Here is a 16,932-nt window from a genome sequence, read left to right on the forward strand (position 1 = left end):
TTTTCTGAGAATTACCCTTACTTTAAGGGAGCTTTGTTACCCCATAGCCACACCCACCAGTAACTCCTGAACTGGGACGGCCTTTCAGAGCTGCCTTTCATTTCATTTTAATAGGCCATTGGATTCAGTCTGCCCCTGAAAGAGGCATGGCCTTAGGTGAGGCAGTTTTTATCATCTGAGGAAATCCACAAAGATGACTGAAAGCTAAGCATAATCTGACAGTGCTCCCAACCACTTGGAAAATAGTGCCCACATCACTGTAAGACGATTCAGGAAGTGCACTGGTGCATCACCCACCCATATGGAAAACATGATAGTGAGTTACCCTTAAATAATTGTACCATTCCCAGGTGACTTTTCATACATTCTTATTTGATATATATCAAATGTCCCCCTAAGTGGCTTTTTATATAAAATAAGTTTTTCTTTTTTTTAAGATTTTAATTATTTATTTGTCAGAGAGAGAGAGAGACAGAGCACAAGCAGGGGGAGCGGCAGGCAGAGGGAGAAGGCGGCTACCTGCTGAGCAAGGAGCCCCATGAGGGGCTCGAAGGATCATGACCCGAGTTGAAGGCAGACGGTTAACTGACTGAGCCACCCAGGCCCCCCTAAAATAAGTTTTTCAATAAGAAATTGAAAAGTTGACACTTGAAGGTTTGCCCAGATGCCATTTATTGGGGAGAGTTCTGGGAAACCATATGTAAGGAAGGTAGAATTGGATATATGAATTCCAATGCTGATGACCCCAGAGGGGATCTGGAGCTAAAATGGCTCTTCGGAGATGTCCCAGTCAAAGCAGGGGAGCAAGCCTTTGTACCATTCATCAGTTAGTCATTGTATGTGAACCATCCTTCGAGAAGGCAAAGACCTCAGGTGAAGCAATTCCCTTCTGGCGAGGGAATTCTCAGCAATCAGTGAGGTGTGTTCTGTCAGCAACAAGCATTCCAGGAAGCTGTGGAAATAAGTTCCTTGGTTCAAAAACCGGAGTCTGCACATTATCCACAGTAATACATTTTAATTAAGGGTATTATTTGAAAATATCCTCAAAACACACACCAGCTTTCCTTCGTGGAAAACTAGTAATATTCTATCTTACATATGGCACTGCTATTTTTCTTACTTGTCATTTATGTAGACTGGTGCTTATTTCTTTTTGGACCTCGTGATTTTATATATGTTTAAGGAGGAATAAGGAAAACAATTATCAGTGATCTTAAAAAACATAGTCTCAGTAAATGTCCTCCGCAATAAGAAGTATCATACAACTGAGAATGTTTAATGTACAATATATGTCCATTTCATTTTTCAGTGATGTGGAAGTAAAGTTGAACAAGATAGAAAAGATGTTGGATAAAAAATCTTACTTCTTATATCTCAAGACGGCAGGTATTGAAATTCTTATGAAAATCTCTAGTGACAAAGCTTTACATTTCTGCTCTATGCCCAAAAATCAAATTAGTGTCTTCAATTAAGTATGCAACGGATGAGATTTACAGTTTTCATGACATAAAAATTATTCAGACATAAATGAGTAATTTATATATCGTGCTTCTGTGTTAGTCAGCTTGGGCTGCTGTAAGAGAATACCATAGATGGGGTGGCTCAAGCAACGGGAAATTATTTTCTCACAGTTCTGGAGGCTAGAAGTCTGAGATCAGGGTACTGCGAGGGTCAGGTCATGGTAAGAGTTTTCTTCTTGGCTGGCACATGTCCATCTTCTCACTGTGTGCTCACACGGCCTTTCCTCTGTGCATGTGTGTGGAGAGAGAGATCTCTCTCTATTTCTCTTTTTATAAGGCCATCAATCTTACTACATTAGGACTGGAGCAGCATGACTTCATTTAACCTTTATTACCTAGAAGCCCTATCTGAAAATACAGTCATATTGGGGTTAGGGCTTCAACGTATGAATTTGGGGAGCATACAATTCAACCCTCAAAAGCTTCTTTTTGAAGTTACCATTCCCCCTTTTTTTCAATATTTACTTTCAGGTATTTAATTACCTCCACTGATCTAAATTAATTAAATCTAGCATAGCCCCCTCTCTAAAAATCTGTAAGGTGTAATTCTCAATTAACATAAACTATTAGAGTGTAGGGTATATATATATATATATATATATATATATATATATATATAGTAATATATATAGTAAATTAAAATAAAATTTACCTTCCGTCTATAGCAGATCATATGGAACTTTAGACTAAAAGATGAAAAATTATGACTTATTTATGGTTTATGATTCTGACATAATATAGTGAGTATTTTTATTTTATATTTTCATTCTTTTAGGTACAATTTTAGAACACGTATTTTTCTGTTTGACTTTTAGTTAAGTTTGTCTCTATCTGTTTTTGCTGCTATGATTATTTTCGTTGTAGCTATAATGATGTTTTATGGTTTAACTATCTCAACTGCTGTTGCTAACATTCCAAACATATAATTTTGTATTTAAAAACGCTTGAAACATAGTTTGTTTCATGACTACTTCATAATGCATACATAATATTAGTCTTCCTTTTAGAGAGATTGAAGTTGCCAACTACCTAAGCAAAAGTCATGATGTGAAATAATAGTGTGAACTAACTTTCTATCATTTAAGAATGTTACATCTCTCACTATTGTTTCTAGTACTAACAAACATGCAGGCATATGCATTTGAAAAGTATAAAGATTAATAAAAGTTCATCTCTTTTATTCCAGGTATCCTAAAATTAGGTCATAAAAGTGGTTATGAGTTATGACTCTGAAATGGGAGAAATCACTCGAGTATGTTAAGGTAATTACCACCTGTAACTCAGAGTAGTGTTTCCTGAATGCACTGTGCATGTCTTTTACTTCTTCTGAGCATAACTAAGTCATTTAAAACATAAAATTTAATAAATCACATCATTGAGAATGTACTAAAAACTCTGTAACATGGAAACAATTACACATGATTAATGGGTGAAGTAAATCTTCCAACTAGAAAGAAGTTTGTACTGCTTGAAAAGACATCTGGGGAAGAGGAAAGTCTAAAGGTTGTCTTGCAGCTAGAGCTCAGGGAGGTTTCTGGAAATGGTAAACAGCTCCTCTGATAAGACTTGTAAGAGAGCTGTGGGGCTTCCCGGTCGTTCACTAAGAGACAAATTAAATGCAATAATCCTGTGAAGAATTTGGTAAACTAGAGATAGGGGAGGGTTATAATGTTATAATTAGTGGATTCCATTGTCTGTCAGACTTCTCGGTGACAGGGTAGTCATGGTTACAACTGACCACGGTTTCACACCGCACAGATCAGGACACTGACTTCTTTCACCAAGAATTTTGAATATCGCCTAACAATAAAGAAAACTGTACATAGCGTGGCACCGGTAACTAAATACAAGCGTCCTTTCTACACAATCTTTGCCAGATTAGCATAGTTCCAATTTAGCTGTCAGTAAAATTTCTTATCCTTCCTGTGGTTATGGGCCAGCCTCTGTCTTATGCTAATTACTTCGCGATAGTCACTGCATCTCAAATGTACACAAACATTTTCTTCACACCTCTCTTTCTTTTGTTGGATGGCAGTCTGCAGCAATGACCTACAGTCTTCTCACATAGTTGAGCAGGGAAGGGAGTCACGACGCTGTCTGGAGTTAGTGGCTACACAAAGGACGGATGCATTAGACTAACAAACACATTGCAGCTCATAGCTCCACCACCAGCTAAATGAGGCCTTTATTTTTCTCAAGACAAAAAGAAGCTCAGGCCCCGCAGCTGCTCCATAAAATATGGTAAAAAAAAAAATCACTGGAATTTAACTAAAAAGGATATGAAACAGAATGAGTCATTCATGGTCCAATTTAGGGATGTGCTATGTGGTTTGGGTTAAAAGTGACTCGAGAGCAATTAATCCACCACCCAAAATTATCAGAAAGTATCTTGTTTATGCGAAGTGTGTACAGCATTTTTAAGTATACTGAACATACCTGTGTGTCTGTGATAATTGTATTGTATATAGTGGTACCACAGTGGGCACTGATATGTAGCTCTGCTAGGGTCTGCATATAAATACCTTGCATGCATAAGAGGTTTAAAGAAATATCTATGGTAACTGGTGTACCTATGGGCATTCATTTTTAAAAAGGCAGTACATGTAAATCTAGAATAAAAATGTCAACAGTCTAAGTAGTTAACTTAGATTCTTACCTGAAATTGATCTTCTTATACATATAGTAAATGTATAATAATGTAATTTTTGCCACCTCAAAATTTTAAAAACCTAAACCTGTGGACTTGTCCTGAATTTTAGGAACATTTCCATCACCCCCAGAAAGTCTGCTGTGATGTTCGATTCAAGCAATTGAAATTGCACAAACTTGGTTAAAACTTTAGCACAAAAATATTCTTAAGACATTTTCTTCAGGTTAACGATCACAAGAAATAAGCTTGAAGAAAGAAAGAGGGACTTATGAACGCTTAAAATGATGTTAGAAAACCAGGTGTCTCACAAATGTATTATTACTTCTGAAATATATTAGCTAAGCAGAGAGATCGCCTAGGTTATAGTATTTTTTAGTTCCTCAGGCACAATTATCTAAATGACTAACTGGATACCCCAACGCAAACAACAAATATTGTTCCCTTTAATTTCTACCAACATTTTGAAACTCTGAATCAAGGAAGACAGCGTAATTCTTTGTTAGTGAGAGGTCCTATAGCCCGTCGTGAGTTCCTAGGGCCATAGAGCAATAACAAATATAAGATATGATAATACCATCATAAAATGATCTTAAATAAAAAACTTATTTATTCAACTAAATTCCATCTTTAAAATTAACTCCATATAGGCTTTACAGAAATTCTCAAATGTTTCCATTAATTAAAATGCTTGGAAGCTCTTCTAATGATATCTGCGTAACCATCGGATATGCCAGAGGGGGGAAAAATAGTATCCTTTTGCTGAATTTTAATTTAAAAATCCTTTTTTTCAAAAATAATGGCTCTAAAAATGTTACATGTTTCTAAAACTAGCCATCAAAATACAGAGTTGTCACCACTCTGGTCATTCAAAGTTTCACCTTCGACTGAAATCTAAAAACACCCCATGCACTCTCTTTCACACCACTCCCCATTCAGTTCATCTCCAAATCTTTCAGACATTAATTTCTAAATTTGCTTAAAATCGGTCTTCTCCTTCTCCAATGTTGCAGTCTTGATTCCAGTCTCACATTACTATACTCTCCATTCTGGATAATCTCCCTTCAGGGGGGCTCTGTTTCTTGAGATGGCTTAGAAAAGTTTCATATTTTTAAAACACCATACCAATACCAAACACTTTACAATTCTCTGGACACACAAAATGATTTTGTGATTCCCTACCTCATAAACTCTCATGTAGCATTCAAAACCTAATGAAAACATTACTCATTCTTATGAAGCTTTGACAGTTTCCACCATCACTACCATTTTTTAATGTATAGTTGTTACTGTTTACATTCCTTCAGCAATCATTTCTCAGATACTTCTGTGGTGTCAGTCCCAGTGCTGGTTCTGGGCCATCCGTTCTCCGTACACATTTCAGTCCCATGAGAATCAAGATTGCATGTAAATCTTCAAATATGGCTCAATGTCAAAAATTCTGTTCTAAAATATGGAGAGGACGCTGTGCTGTGGTGTTTGTGTATTCTATCTCTCCCAGTGGAATAGAAACCTACTGAGGGCAGAAATTGTGTCTTACTCATTTTTCGTCCCCAGCACCAAGAATAATATCTCGCATAAAGTATCTGCCAAGTATTCAGTGTGAGCTGAATGATTTTGTTCTGTAGGCTTTGAAAGCAGTTTCAAGGAAAGCCTGCAAATAGGTTGGGAGCATGATGGTAACAGTGGAACAGTGGAAAGGCCTCCAAAGCACTTACCACAAACATATTCCTTTTTTTTTTTAACACTTTGAGTTTTAATAACTTATACAAATAATAATTATAATAGCTAACATGTATTGGAAGTGCACAATATTTCAGGCACTGTTAAAATATTTTATACACATTAACTTATTGACTTTTTTAATGCTCACAAGTCCTTTTTGAGCTGAATACTATTACTATCACCATTCTGATTTTACAGGTGTAGAAACTGAGGTACCGAGTTCAATAATTTATCCAAATTTCTAAAGCTAGTTAGTAGTAGCAGAGCCAAGATTCAAACCCTGGCAGTAGAGCCATGCTCGATGTCTTTCTCATCTCTCTTGGTGGTTTCTGCCTCAAGGCCACTGGCGCTGGTACCAGATTTTTCTGATGAACTCTATCAAAAGGCGCTTTACTCAACACATAGGCCAAAATTGACATACAACACATTTAAGATTATGTGAGCTTTTCTCCAAAATATCCTGTGACAACTGTACCTTTAAGTTTATACTAGCAAACTTAAGGTTTAACAAAATCTTCAATATGTTTTCTTTAATTTCCCTCTTGAAAAAGCATTACGAAACAAGTCTTACTATATTAATTGAATTAACATCAGTTTAGACAGGTGGCTGATACATTAAATGTTGTAAATCTTTAAAACTTTAACTTTTAATAAATTGAATTTGGTTTATAAAAAAGAGTATATCTGATTTCTTACCTTAGAGAAATATTCTACATTTTAATCCAGTATTGTATTTTCAAATATTGTTCATATTGATTCTGTTTTCATCCCAGTGTCATGACTTTTTTAAAGCTTGAAATAATGTTTAGGTCTTGTGAGTGTAGGGATCTAAGCTTGGGAGCTGTGCAGAGCTTAAGCTTGGGAGCTGTGCAGAGCCTGGTAAGCAGAGGGTTACAAAGCTTGTCTTTTTAGTTCTTTTATCTTAATGTAAAAGCCACATTGGGATTATTGAACTGCTGAAAATTGGTGGCAATAAAAAAATTAAGCATGAAAATACAGTTGCAGTAAAATAAAACCTTCATTTTAGATATGCAATGATAGTTAAATGAACGATTTTTAGTTTAGCCGTAATACATAGCAAATAACGGCGCCAAATTTCAAAGAAAAAAAGCAGAATGATCACTTTGTCTCCTGAAGAACCATGGTTTTAATAAGCTTTCATTCTGATACTGTAATACAATTCATTAGGCCATGGAAACAAAATCAAAATGATATGGGTCATATGCTGAGATTTCCTGCCAAAAACGCTTTAGGTGCCATAAAAATTAGAACTAATGTTTAGATAGTATCTTTTTTCTTGTTCTCCACTGTCTTGTTATATTATCTTTCTTCTCCCATTATTGAATCTAATCCTTAAAGGAGATAAATATATTTTTATGATATATACAAATTTAAAAAAAATTATAATTGTGATATTCAAAAGAAATAAACCAATAAATAAGCATTGCAATCAACTCGAGGTAGCTTTCAGAAAAATTGAGCAATTGGCAGTGTTGATGGTGTTAAGTCCTATTTGCTGTGTTCCCCTAAGCTTCCAGCACCTTTGCATTGGCTCCTGATACCCAAGGGAGCCCCTCTCTCCTAAAGCCAATACACACACAGATATATAAAGAGGAAGCCCACTGGGAACTCTATTTTTAAGTAACATGCCAGGCTTAGATATTTTTTGGCACCCTCTCTTCCAAACACTGTATGTGTCTCTTGTCATAGCTTTTCTTTTTATTAAGAACTATTTAGAAAATCTAGCAAATTCCTATTCTGTATTATTGGGTGCCATAATTTTATTACTACACCAACAACAATGTAATGGAATTTAATTGAGCACTTTTAGATATAAACTATTAATGAAAAAGTGGACCTTAAAGGTTGATTTCACTTTTTTGGGGGGATCCTACAAGACACATCTTTCTGCTGTTTTCTTTCTCTGTATGGGACTTTCCTTAAACTCATCATGTAGCATTTAACATCATAAACATTTAACAAATATTTAATTTAGTCTGTTCTATGAAAGTCATTGTGTTAAAAATTACGAAGGATGTAAGAATTCGACCATACTACAAGTTTAAAGTGCATGGAGACTGAAGAGGGCATATATTTGCAGTATTGAAGGAGGATTATATATATTAAAATACAGAATCACAAACTGATTGTGACAGGAAGATAATGCTGAAGATTTCCCAGTGTTGCCATAACTTCTGCCCCATATGCGTAACAATGATGTATCCAATAAGAAAATCAGAACTGGTCTCGGAAACAGAGATAATACTGTAGAACACAAAGAGAACACAGATGGAAAGCTAAAGTCATTCCATTACAGGTTCTGGCTTCCTGGTGGCCAGGAGTTTGACTGCTGAGGGTAAAGGGACTAAGTCTGTTTAAGGCAAGACAATAGGCTCAGAGCCTAGCTTACTGCTGGAATTCGGGTATTGGGAATGTATTCTTTCTGTTCATGAGTGGAACCTTTTTCAAAAATAAAAGCAATAGGGCTACTGGTCATATGGCTGATGATAGCGCTGCTGGCCTATTCCTTGGGGGAAGACTTATGTATAACCTTGATACCAGGACAAAATCAAGCCTCTCAGTGGCCTGAAGTCTGAATATGCAATATTACTGCAGAAAATAAGCCACAGACCGATGTTGGACTATGAGGGAGGGCATACGTGGAGGTAATTGTGATGCAGAAGATTGATAAATAGAAATGAGGCTATTGGGGTGGGCCTTAATCCACCCTGATTGGTGTCCTTATCAAATGAGGGCATTTGCACAAGAAAAGGGAGACCAGAGGTGTGTCTGCACAGCGGAAAGCCCACGTGAGGATACAGTGAGAAAGCAGCTATCTGTAAAACAAAGAGAGAAGCCTCAAGAGAAATCAGACCTATCAGTTCCTTGATTTTGTGCTTCTAGCCCCCAGAAATCTGAAAAAATAAATTAACTTTTTAAGCCACCAAGACTATGTTATTTGTTAAGGACGTTCTAGCAAACTCCAATGGGTATGCAATGACATCTTAGTGTGGTTTTGATTTGCATTTCTCTAATGATTAGTGATATTGAACATCTTTTCATTCTTGTTGGCCATTCGTGTACAATCTTTGGAGAAATATTTATTCAAATCCTTTGCCCATTTTTTCTAAAGGTTACTTGTTTTGTTGTTGCTGTTGAGTTGTAAGAGTTCTTTATGTATTCTAGATATTAACCCTTTATCAGTTATATTATTTGTAAATATTTTCTTCCATTCTGCTGCCCATGATCTTTTATATTTTCTCTTTCCAAACCTCTCACTGAATAGCCAAACCATGTGCCACTGCTCATGAATCTATATGTAAATGTAACATTGGGCCAAATTTTACCTTGTACACAAGTGGATGACCAATGGTTAGGACTGCAAAGTAGTAGCAGTCCCTTTTCAGATTGTACCCACCAAGATGACCCATTCATTATCCAAGTTTGACTTTTTTCTTTCAGTCAGCTGGACATATGAAACTCCTTCATATGGTCTTAGATGTAAGCTAAGGGAGATGTATTGGCCTATGTGTTCTTAAGACTTACACATGCCCTCTGCTGAAGCCTAATCCTATAATTGTCACTTCCATCATATGATAGATAAATTGTTCCACAATCCACTTAACCTTATAACTTGTTAAAATCTAGATTCAGAATCATTTATGTTCCATGGCAAAAACCTCACTCTCTACCAAGACTTATTAGCATGTTGGGGACTATTTTTTAAGTGATGTATGATTTTCTACTTTAAAGAATTTTGTTTTGCTCCAGAAACCTGGATATCTACAGTGAGATTCTCCCCCCAAGACTTGCCATAAACTCCACATGGTATGTTTTTCCACAGAGATTCTTCCATAGGGTAGTCCAAGGTTTTCGGCCCTAAGAGTTGATACTGCTTCTAGTGAGACCTGGACCTGCTCCAGAACTCTTTCTTGCTCTTGACCCTGTGCAAACATGACAGCTATCCAAGTTACTCAATAAAAAGAGTTGGAAAAGTATTCCAAGTGTAGAGTACGCTATACCAGATCACAGACAGTCCTACCTCTTCTTCAGGTAATGGCACTTGTAAGACAACATAATTTATTCCTTACTTTGTATAGGAAATCCTATAATTCCAGAGAACATTAGACCCTTAAAAACATGACTGATGTAATGGTCTCTGAATATTCAGAGGGATTATCAAAGCTGAGTTCCAAGTAGAACAAAATATTAATAATGTTTTAAAAACTAGGCAGATCATACCATAATTGCAAACATCAAAATGATATTAAATGCTCCCAGAGGGGGGAAAAAGATATATTGCTTATGAATAAGTGACCTGCAGAAGCAAAACAATCTTAAAAAAGAGGGAACAAAATTAGAGTACTTAATATTATCTAATTGCAATACTTATTATAAAGCTACAGAAATCAAGACAGTATAGAAAGGGTACATAGATTAATGGAGAAGAATAGAATCCAGAAATAGATCCACACATGTACAGTGGATTTTGGACAGTGATATTAGACTACTCAGTAGGAAAGTGTAGTGTTTTCAACAAATATTTGTTTTCAACTCAACAAATATTTGTTTTCAACTCAATATCATTATGGAAAAAATATTAAGCCTTGATCTACCTCACACTGTACTCAAAAATAATTATTTTAAAAGAATATTTAGAAGAATAGCTTTTCCAACACCAAGACAGTGAGACAGGAACATACTTTATTTGTCTGAAATGTAGTGAGAAAGCCAGTTTGACTAGAATACACAGAACATGGTAGAGAGTAGATTACATCAAATATGTAGGGAGGGAGTAGATTATGTAAAGTTTTATAAACTACATTAAGAGCACTGGTTTTTATTACATGTGTAATTGGTAAGCACTGGTGTCATTTAAACAAGGGACTGATGTGATCTGATTTACATTTTAGGGGGCTCACTTTGTTCCTGTTGTGAAGATGAACTTTTAGGCAAGCATAAGTGGAGGCAAGGAGACCAGTGAAATTATTGCACAGGTCTGGAAGAGAGATGAAGGAATTTGGACTGGAGTTTTGATAATGAAAATAGCAAGAAGTGGTTAGACTCATGTAATTTTGAAGATAGTGCTAAAAAAATTGCTAATGAATTAGAAATGAAATGTATAAAAATGAGAAAAAGTAGAGATTACTAATAACGAAAAATTTCTGACGAAAGCTGATTTGGTGAGGGCATGTGTTGGGCATTCATTTCACTTTGGCCATGGAATGGTTGTGATTTTCTGTAGATAATCAAGCCTGGAGCCAAGTGAGAGTTCTGGTCTGAAAATACATAATGGAGACTGGTAAGTGCCTAGATGTTGTACAAAATTTAAGAAAGGGATCTTGGAGAAGGGGGAAGCAATAAAAAAAAGATTAACAAGAAATTCCCCAAAGAATTAGGAGAGAAACCGACTAAGACCTTTAAGTATTCCAAGAATAAAGGAATGACTAATTTTTGTCATATTTGCAAGAAAGTTGATTGAACTGATGACTGGTTTTAGAAAGATGTACATCTCTGTGAATAACTTCAAGAGCAGATGTTAAAATGTTGCAAGTGTGTATGTGCTAATGAATGGAGAAAGCATTTTGCTAAGCAGTTTAGAGCAGAAGGTAGAGACATAATTTTAAAAAATCTTGTATGTTTCATTAAGAAAGTTACACTTTGTTTCATAGAAAATATAGCACCTGTATTTGTTTTAGCATAGTGATACTATCAAAAGAATATTTTAGCCATCTGAACTACACGTGCATGAAAGACAACTGAGTGAAAATCACCTTGAAAATCCCGGTCAACACCTAGAACTGTGAAGTAATCATAAATGTTGTCTTATGCCACTAAATTTTGGAGTGATTTATTCTACTGCAAAACGGTAACTGAGGCAATGTTTAACATTTATAACAGAAAGCAAAAACAAAAAAAAAAACACCCCAAAGCCCTGACATCCCTAGTCAATATATTTGCATGTGATAAAATATCCCTTCATTCTTGACATTTAGGAGACTTTCCTGCCTTCAAATTTCCCTTTTTGCGAGGTCTTTCCAGCTCATAATTTCCACGTTGCCATTTTCTTCAAGATTCCTTATTCTTCTCTCCTTTACCAAAAACTCTGTTATCCTTTTTTTCCCCAAGGTGTACTATGGGCTTTCTACACAAGATCATACTCTATAAATGAAGACAAAATTAAACAATTATAAGAAAATTGAAAAAGTGTACTTTTTTCCCCCCCCGGATGTTGCATTACCATGTTAAACTTCCAGGAGAAAAACATGTCAAAATTAAATATGATGCATATATTTGTTTATACAATGTGGTATATATTAAGCTCTGATTAGGAATATAAATTCTATTATTTCATCTTTTCTATAGGAAAATACAAGTAAACATAATGAACTTAACACCATTTAAATCATTAAAATAAAAGCATTTTTAGCTCTAAATAACTGCATAAAAATAAGATTTTTATTATTCATTTAAAAATTCTTCATCTATAACACGATCATGTCATAGTTTTAGGACTTTTTAAACATCTTTGAATGCCCCGTTAATTTTTTAAATTAATATAATCTTATGCTTTAAAATATTTTAAATATCGAGCATCACTAAAGATTACTTTAAAATATTATTCTAAATAATAAAAAAAGGATGTACTTTTTTGCAGAAAGATCTTCAAGTACTGTCAAAACTTTAGAAAGTCCTCTTTTCCCGTCAATGTCACTAACGTGTGCTTATATTTATTTAATGATAATATTTTGATCAGCTTTTTTTTTTCTTTTTTCTATCACTTTAATTTTCGTACTTTTCTTTGGAGTGTGCCGCCTCCTGGTGTAGCTGCTTCTCTGCGAGCTCTGTAATAGGCACTCCGAATTCTACGGTGTTACCCCAAATATTATTTCATTCTTTTGAAGTGTGTCGTTCACATTTCACACAGATCCTTTAGAATTAGTTCCTTGCATAGTGGGAAGTTTTTGACGTGTTGGTTTTCTGGAGTCCCTTGGCTTTAAACTTGGCTCAGAGCAGATGGTACTGCTAGAGAGAGCAGCAACACGGCTTTGGGCTTGAAAATGTAGTGCATACATGATGCTTTCTCCCCTCAGGTCTCATATGATTGATGGGACTTTGGAACTAAAAACTGAGAAAAATAGACTCTTCACAATTGGCTATTTGCTCACAAAAAAAAAAAAAAAAAAAAAACAGAAAGGTCTCAAAGAAGAATGGGACACAGTTCATTGTTTCAGTGCCAAATAATGGTCCCTTGCCATCTAGAGTGACTTGCCTCTAAAAATAAAGCTTTAAAACTGCTGAGTTTAAGGGAACCTATAATAATAAATGTAAGGAAAACGAAAGAGTTGTTTTAGTTCTAAAATGCCTTTTAGCATTCTTATTATACAGAATGGAAACTAAATGGCACTTAAGCCCCCACTCTAAAAATAAAAATAAAGGAAAATAATGAAACATTAAGCTTAAGTACTGTGTTTTGATATTAAATAGTATCCAAAGGAGATGTTAAAGTGGGCAATTGATGATAAATAATTAGAAGCAATCCCATTACTGAAAGGATGACATATATATGAGAGATGGGCATGTGGGGAGGAAAGAGAGAGAGAGATTCAGATAAATTCTTCATTATAGTTTATATATATATTTTTATAAAATATATATTTAATATATTTTCCCATAAATCATAGAAACCAATGTATTTCAACAGAATAGAGACTGTAAAGGTAATTATATAAAACCAGAAGAGGGGATGACATTAAAATCATAGCAAGTCATTTGCTGTTCAACAGTGTATCTACTAGGACATGAATACACACACGCACATATTTTGTTTCTGTGAGGCTAAATTGGTTAAATATTTATTATCATAAATTGGTTCAGAAAACTTTTACCTTGAAGTCTATCAACTGAGCTCTATTAGAGAGGTTAAGGAAGATCCTTACATATGTAAATATAGGGTGAAGTAACACCTTATAGCAGAGACTGCCCCCATTTTTAAAAATATAGATTCATTGGGATCCCAGGGCACTAAGGATGGGTTAAGATGATAGACTGAGAGGGGGGCGCTTGGGTGGCTCAGTCAGTTAAGCATCTGCCTTTGGCTCAGGTCATGATCTCAGGGTCCTGGGATAGAGTCCTACGTCGGGCTCCCTGTTCAGTGGGGAGTCTGCTTCTCCCTCTCCCTCTGCCCCTCCCCCCGCTGGTGTTCTCTCTCTCTCTCTCTCAAATAAATAAATAAAGTCTTTAAGATGATAGACCAGGGGAGACCCCATTGAAGGTCCAGTGGAAGGAAAGTCATAGTGTATGCTGGTGACCAGTGGGCATAGAAAGTACAGTGGTACAATATAGTGGAAGTTCCTTTGGACCCAATAATTCTTTTAACAGTTTTTTACTATTTACTGCATACTAAGTGCTGTATGGTCATTAGCTCCAGGAATCCTCACAGGAAACACATGAAGTTTGTGTTATTATCCCCATTTTATGGAGGAGAAAACTGAGGTTTTGTCATGTGAAATATCTTGCTCAAGTAAGAAGCCTTAAGTAAAATTACAACTCAGAAAATCAGATACAAAAGCCCTAATTCCTTACATACACAAAAATTTTATGAAGCACTGATCAGTGAAAGTAGATATTTTTGTCTTACTCACTACTATACTCATATTGCTAACAACAGCACTGGGAGACACAACATAAATATTTGTTGAATAGAAAGTGGAATAAATAAACAATGTAAAAGCTACTTTTCCAATAACAGAATAAGGATTTAGAAATTATTATATTAAATATATAAAATATTAATTAAAATGTGATGCAAAAATTTAGAGGTGAAAGATGCACACTTTTGTAACATGGAAAACTGTCAGTGATTTAATAATATGCAAAATATAACTATACAAGGAATTTTGCGCATAAAAAATTAAAACTTCTGGGGGCATCTGGCTGGCTCAATTGGTAGAGCCGGAAACTCTTTTTTTTTTTTTTTTAGATTTTATTTATACATTTGAGAGAGAAAGAGACAGAAAGAGCACAAGCAGGGGAGAGGCAGAGGGAGAGGGAAAAGTAGACTCCCTGTTGAGCTGGAAGCCTGACTTGGGGCTCAATCCCAGGACATGGAAATCACAACCTGAGCCAAAGGCAGGTGCTCAACCATCTGGTGCTGGGAAAACTGGACAGCTACATGCAAAAGAAAGAAACTTGTCCACTTTCTTACACCATACACAAAAATTAACTCAAAATGGATTAAAGACCGAAATGTGAGGCCTGAAACCATAAAACTCCTAGAAGAAAGCAAGGTAAGAATTTCTCTGATATTGGCCTTAGCAACGTCTTTCTAAATATGTCTCCTCAAGCAAGGAAACCAAAAGCAAAAATAAACTATTGGGACTACATCAAAATAAAAAGCTCTTGCACAGCAAAGGAAACCACTGACAAAACAAAAAAGCAACCCATGAATGGGAGAAGATATCTGCAAATGATATATCCAATAAGGGACTAATATCCAAAATATATAAAGAGCTCATATAACTCAACACCAAAAAAAAAAAAAAAAAAAAACACCAAAAAAACAAAAAACAAACAAACAAACACAACAACAACTAATCCATTTAAAAATGGGCAGATGATCCACGACAAAGAATAGACATTTTTCCAAAGGAGGCACACAGATGGCCAACAGACGCAGGAAAGCATGCTCAACGTCACTGATCATTCGGGCAATGCACATCAAAACCACAGTTTACACTTGTCAGAATAGCTAGAATCAGAGGCGCCTGGGTGGCTCAGTCGTTAAGTATCTGCCTTCAGCCCAGGTCATGATCCCAGGGTCCCAGGATCGAGCCCTGCTTTGGGCTCCCTGCTCATCAGGAAGCCTGCTTCTCCCTCTCCCACTCCCCCTGCTGGTGTTCCCCTCTCGCTGTGTCTCTCTCTGTCCAATAAATAAATAAAATCTTTAAAAAAAAAAAAAAAGAACAGCTAGATTCAAAAAGACAAGAAATAACGTGTTGGTGAGGATGTGAAAAAGGGAACTTTCATGCACTGTTGGTGGAAATGTAAATTGTTGAAGCTATTGTGGAAAGTAGTAAGGAAGTTCTTCAAAAAATTAAAAATAGAAATACCATATGATCCAATAATCCTACTGCTGGGTATTTACCCAGAGAAAATGAAAACACTAACTCAAAAAGATGTTGGGGTGCTTGGGTGGCTCAGTCGGTGAAGCCTCAGACTCTTAGTTTTGGTTGGGTTGTGTGATCTCAGGGTAGTGAAATGGAGCCCCACAAACTGATGGTTATCAGAGGGAAGGAGGTTGGGGAATGGACAAAATGGGTGAAGGGGAAATGGGAGCTACAGGTTTCTAGTCATGGAATGAATAAGTCATGGGAATATATTCAGTAATACTGCAATAGAGTTGTATGGTGACAGGTGGTAGCTACACTTGTGGTACGCAAAGCAGAATGTAGGGAGATGTTGAATCACTACCTTGTACACCTGTAACTAATGTAATGTTTTGTGTCAACTATATTCAATGTTTTTTTAATTTTTAAAAAGTTAAAAAAAAAGAATTGATAATAACTTGATGTAGGTACTTAGATTTGAATAGTACAATGATACTCAGGTAATAAAGACCATCTGTTTCCACAATGTTTGCTTTGTTTTATTTCATTTTTCTGATTAATTCTTCATTTTTTAAAGTAAGTCAGCTCTTGGTCTGTTGTTTGCTTTTCTTAGCCAGTTATTTCACTATGACTTTGCATTTTTTTTCCTACTGAAATAGAATTATAGGAATGAGATTTTCAAGGCACTGTTTTTAACATCGAGATTCTATTTCTAAACCACAGAAGAATGTCAGAGCCAGTGATTTTCAGAAACAGGTATTATGGCAATGACAGTGGAATTAACCTGCTAACATAAATAGAGGAATTGGTATATTCTTTTCTCTAAAGATATTCTGATTTATACGAGAATGCCATGGAATAGTGACAAAAAGAAAACCCCAGCATCTGCCAAATTTCAAGCTATTTAAACATTGGATGTGTTCCCATCATT

The sequence above is a fragment of the Ursus arctos genome, unplaced genomic scaffold, assembly GCF_023065955.2.
Source record: "Ursus arctos isolate Adak ecotype North America unplaced genomic scaffold, UrsArc2.0 scaffold_13, whole genome shotgun sequence".
Classification (NCBI taxonomy): domain Eukaryota; kingdom Metazoa; phylum Chordata; class Mammalia; order Carnivora; family Ursidae; genus Ursus; species Ursus arctos.